Genomic DNA, 5,977 nt, shown 5'->3' on the forward strand with positions numbered 1-5,977 from the left:
TCCTTGTCCCATCGCGCTCTAGCGACTCCTTGTGGCGGGCAGGGCTGTCCTTGTCCCATCGCGCTCTAGCGACTCCTTGTGGAGGGCAGGGCTGTCCTTGTCCCATCGCGCTCTAGCGACTCCTTGTGGCGGGCAGGGCGCATGCACGCTGATGCCGTCGCCAGTTGTACGGTGTTTCCTCTGAAACATTGGTGCTACTAGCTTCCAGGTTAAGCGAGCAGTATGTCAAGAAGAAGTGCGGCTTGGCAGGGTCATGTTTCGGGGGACGCATGGCTCTCGACCTTCGCCTCTCCTGAGTCCGTACGGGAGTTGCAGCGATGGGACAAGACTGTAACATATTTTTTTTAAATATGATTTCCCTTCAAGGAACCATGAAAAACAGACCATTATGCTTTCTTCATCAAACCTTACAGTTGGCACTATGCTTTGGGGCAGGTAGCGTACTCCTGGCATCTGCCAAACCCAGATTTGTCCGTTGGACTGCCAGATGGTGAAGCATGATTCATCCCTCCAGAGAACGCATTTCCACTGCTCCAGAATCCAGTGGTGGCGAGCTTTACACCACTCCAGCCGACACTTGGCATTGCGCATGGTGATCTTAGGCTTGTGTGCGGCTGCTCGGCCACGGAAACCCATTTGATGAAGCTCCCGACTAACAGTTCTTGTGCTGATGTTGCTTCCAGAGGCAGTTTGGAACTCGGTAGTGAGTGTTGAAACCGAGGACATACGATTTTTACACACTACGTGCTTCAGCACTCGGCGGTCTCGTTCTGTGAGCTTGTGTGGCCCACCACTTTGCGGCTGAGCCGTTGTTGCTCCTAGACGTTTCCACTTCACAATAACAGCACTTACAGTTGACTGAAGCAGCTCTAGCAGGGCAGAAATTTGAAGAACTGACTTGTTGGAAAGGTGGCATCCTATGACGTTGAAAGTCACTGAGCTCTTCAGTAAGGACATTCTACTGCCATTGTTTGTCTATGGAGATTGCATGACCGTGTGCTCGATTTTATACACCTGCCAGCAACGGGTGTGGCTGAAATAGCTGAATCCACTAATTACACTAACGTGTAATAGTAGGTAGTACTATATAGCACACGTATAATAGTAGGTAATACTATATAGAACACGTGTAATAGTAGCTATTACTATGTAGTACAAGTGTAATAGTAGGTATTACTATATAGTACACGTGTAATAGTAGGTAGTACTATATAGTACATGTGTATTAGTAGGTATTACTATATAGTACACGTAATAGTAGGTAGTACTATATAGTGTACACGTAATAGTAGGTAGTACTATATAGTGTACACGTAATAGTAGGTAGCACTATATAGTACACATGTAATAGTAGGTATTACTATATAGTACACGTTTAATAGTAGCTATTACTATATAGCACACGTGTAATAGTAGGTATTACTATATAGCACACATGTAATAGTAGGTATTACTATATAGTACACGTGTAATAGTAGGTAATTACTATTAATAGTACCGTAGGTATTACTATATAGTACACGTGTAATAGTAGGTATTACTATATAGCACACATGTAATAGTAGGTATTACTATATAGTACAATCCCATTTTAAAGTAAATAGATGTAGTCAACATCAGCATAGAATATGTACAAATAAGGGCTCCTTCTATTCTTATGGCCCATCCACAGGGCTCCCTCTATTCTAATGGCCATCCACAGGGCTCCCTGTATTCTAATGGCCCATCCACAGGGCTCCCTCTATTCTAATGGCCCATCCACAGGGCTCCCTCTATTCTAATGGCCCATAATCTAAATATCAAATCAATTCTACTGACTAGAAAAGGACCGAACAAAACCAATTATGGTGAAATACAAATAAATACATGTAAAACCTAATAATGTGTCCAGTCGGCTGTTTGATAGGGACATAGTATAAACAATTCAACAGATCATGATTTGGTCATTACTGTTCAGTTCCCTGGGATATTATGTTAGTGAGTCTAGGCAGGTCAAAAGAAAATAACAATAACTGAACCCCGGCCCACAGACAGACAGGGGTTGGATAGGAATAAGAATTCAGGAGTGAAGGAATGAAAGAGAGGAAGCTCCTCTCCCTGTAAGCTTTACAGAAGCTCCCCACAGACTGACAGGGGTTGGATAGGAATAAGAATTCAGGAGTGAAGGAAGCACCCGTTTGCTATCACATATGAAAATAAATGGTATTTTGGAGTGAAATAATGTCTTGCTTGGTTCTGTTTATATGCATATAGATTTGTCAATATGAGAACGGATAAGGCACAATCAGAAAGGTTGTGATTTTGCCCAGCCATGTAACCGAGGGTGGGAACACAAAAATTGTAGTCACTCCACAATACTAACCTAAATGACAGAGTGAAAAGGAAGCCTGTACATAATCAAAATAGYCCAAAACATGCATCCTGTTTGCAATAAGGAACTAAAGGAAAGAAAGAAGTTAACTTTATGTTTGGGGAAAATCCAACACATCACTGAGTACCACTCTTCATATGTTCAAGCATGGTGGTGGCTGCATCATGTTATGGGTGTGCTTGTCACCTGCAAGGACTAAGGATAAAAAGAAACTGAATAGCGCTAAGTACAGGCAAAATCCTGGAGGAAAATTGGGAGACAAATTCACCTTTCAGCAGGACAATAACCCAATACACAAGGCCAGATATACAGTGCATTCATAAAGTATTCAGACCCCTTGACTTTTTCAAAATGTTGTTTWATGTTACTGCCTTATTCTAAAATTGATTSAATTGTTTTTTAACTYGATCTTARCCGMTAGGCTACCTACCGCCYATTAAACCACATAGGAAGGTTTCATTCAGGCCTCTGTTTAGTATTTAACTAAATACTTTGTCTTTAGCAGGAGAGCGACCAGACTCTCACTCTGACAGCGGRGAKAGTCATTCAGGGGAACCAGACCCAGAGACGTCCAAACCAGCGAGACGACATCACTGCTCCCAGTGTGGAAAAACTTTTAACCGATCACAACACCTGAAATTACACGAGAGAACACACACAGGAGAAAAGCCTTACCACTGTTCCCAGTGTGGAAAGAGTTTTAGTCAGTTAGGGAGCCTGAAAGGTCACAAGAGAACACACACAGGAGAAAAGCCTTACCACTGTTACCAGTGTGGAAAGAGTTTTAGTCAGTTAGGGAGCCTGAAAGTCATAAGCGAATACACTCTGGGAGAGAAGCCTTACCACTGCTCCAAATGTGGAAAGACATTTACATGGTTAGTGGGTCTGAAAATGCACGAGAGGACACACACAGGGAGAGGCCTTTCCACTGTTCCCACTGTGGAAAGAGTTTTAGGTTGTTAGGGATTCTGAACTGCATGAGAAAGCTCACACACGAGAGAAGTCTTACCCTGTTCCCAGTGTGGAAAGAGTTTTAGGTGGTTAGGGACTTGAAAACACATGAGCGAATACACACACAAAAAAAGGAAAAGCTCTACCAATGTTCGCTGTGTGGAATGAGTTTTACCCAGTTAGAAGCCTTGAATAGGCATGACAGGACACACACACGAGAGGATAAGCCCTACCACTGCTCCCAGTGTGGAAAGAGATTTAACTGGTTAAGGCAGCTGAATAAGCATGAAAGAATACATACACAGGAGGAGAAGACATACCACTGCTCTCATTGTGGAAAGRCATTTTCCCAGTTAGAGGACCTGAAATCACATGAGAGAATAGAGAGGCTGTGTTCTGACTTGAGTTTTTGACTGATMATTTGTGTTTTTGKTTAATCCTCATGAAATCAAATTGTATATATGAAATCAAACAAATTTTGCTTTTGTTGTTTTTTAATTTCGAGACATGATCATGTCTAATATCAGATGAAATATTTTAAAATGTCTATTTGGTTTTTGATTGTTCATCATATGMTTTTCATATTGCAAAAATGTRCATAATTATATAAGTAAGTAAGTAGCTGTCACGTAGAGTAGGCCAGAAGGCTAAACTGGAAAACCTAACCTCTATCAAAATAAAAAGATGGCGGAGCCGCAAAAGTTMTTCTGTGCYTCTGGATCTTTATTTACAAAGTGATTCCGGAAGAAAAACAACAGTACTGCCATTAAAAGTACCTGATGGGGACAAAACAATGCTGCCACATCAACAGCTCAATCCAAACTGCCTCTCCATGAACTGAAAGAGAGGCTCCTTCGGTAGCCCCTCCCATCAGAACAATTAACACTAATTAATTAAGGAATTACCTATTCAAACCTACATTTTCCATTCAACTAAACATACTAAAGTATAATACATTGCAACACATTTTTTTACTGAAAGCAATATCCCAATATAACATTTACAAAATTACATCCTACTGACATGTCCTACTGACATCAATATTCCCATTTACATAAACGAGCCATTCGGGACAGGCACTACAAAGTCAGCCGCGATTGCCTTAGCTCGGTCCTTATCCCAGCATACCCGGAAGCTACAGCGATGGAGAGAGAGAGAGGAACAGAACATGATGTGGAAAAGATTTCCATCTAGTCATGGCTCTATGTAGTACTGTGCGCCTCCCATAGTCTGTTCTGGACTTGGGGACTGTGAAGAGACCTCTGGTGGCATGTCTTGTGCATTGGTGTCCGAGCTGTGTGCCTAGTAGTTTAGACAGACAGCTCGGTGCATTCAAGTCAATACCTTCATAAATACAAGTAGTGATGAAGTCAATCTCTCCTCCACTTTGAGCCAGGAGAGATTGAATGCATATTATTAATGTGAGCTCTTTTTGTACAGCCAAGTGCAGCCGTGTTGCCCTGTTCTGAGCCAACTGTAATTTCCTAAGTCTTTCTTTGTGGCATCTGACCACCGACTGAACAGTCGTCCAGGTGCGACAAAACTAGGGCCTGTAGGACCTGCCTTGTTGATAGTGCTGTTAAGAAGGCAGAGCAGAGCTTTATTATGGACAGAATTCTCCCATCTTAGCTACTGTTGTATCAATATGTTTTGGTTACTCCAAGCAGTTTAGTCACCTCAACCTGCTCAATTTCCACAATATTCATTACAAGGTTTAGTTGAAGTTTAGGGATTAGTGAATGATTTGTCCCAAATAAAATGCATTTAGTTTTTTAAATATTTAGGACTAACTTATTCCTTGCCACCCATTCTGAAACTAACTGCAGCTCTTTGTTAAGTGTTGGCAGTCATTTTCAGTCGCTGTAGTAGCTGACGTGTACAGTGTTGAGTCCATCCGCATACATAGACACATGGCTTTACTCAGAGCCATAACACATATGTTTTTCCAGCAACAGACTATGATCGATATGTCCAAATCTGTACTGAAGTCTAACAAAACACCCCTCCCCCAATCTTTTCATCATCATTTTCTCTCAGCCAATTCAGTCATTTGTGTAAGTGCTGTGCTTGTTGCATGTCCTTCCCTATAAATGTGCAGAAAGTCTGTTGTCTATTTGTTTACAGTAAAATAACATTGTATCTGGTCAAACACTATTTTTTTCCAAAACTTTACTAAGGGTTGGTAACAGGCTGATTGGTCGGCTATTCCAGCCAGTTAAGGGGCTTTACTATTCTTAGGTAGGGTATAACGTTTGCTTCCCTCCAGGCCTGAGGGAACACACTTTCTAGTAGGCTTAAATGGAAGATAAGGCAAATAGGAGTGGCAATATCGCCCGCTATTATCCTCAGTAATGCCCTGGCTTGTCTGATCCAGAAAGGCTTCTGCTCCTATGAGCCAATCTCCTGTTTCTGTAGTGTGAGGCAGCTGGATGTACAAGTACTTCCCCTAGACAGGATCTGTCTATAGAGTACCACAGTATAGTAACAGGAGCCTTGGCTTGTCTGATCCAGAACGGCTCATAGTAACAGGAGGCTATCTCCTGTTTCTGTAGTGAGGCAGCTGGATGTACAAGTACTTCCTGGACAGGATGCTAGTCTATTAACTTATTATATAGATTAATCAAATTTAGCCTTTGTTGAGTTTACCTTAAAACC

The sequence above is a fragment of the Salvelinus sp. IW2-2015 genome, unplaced genomic scaffold (assembly GCF_002910315.2).
Source record: "Salvelinus sp. IW2-2015 unplaced genomic scaffold, ASM291031v2 Un_scaffold5424, whole genome shotgun sequence".
Lineage (NCBI taxonomy): Eukaryota > Metazoa > Chordata > Actinopteri > Salmoniformes > Salmonidae > Salvelinus > Salvelinus sp. IW2-2015.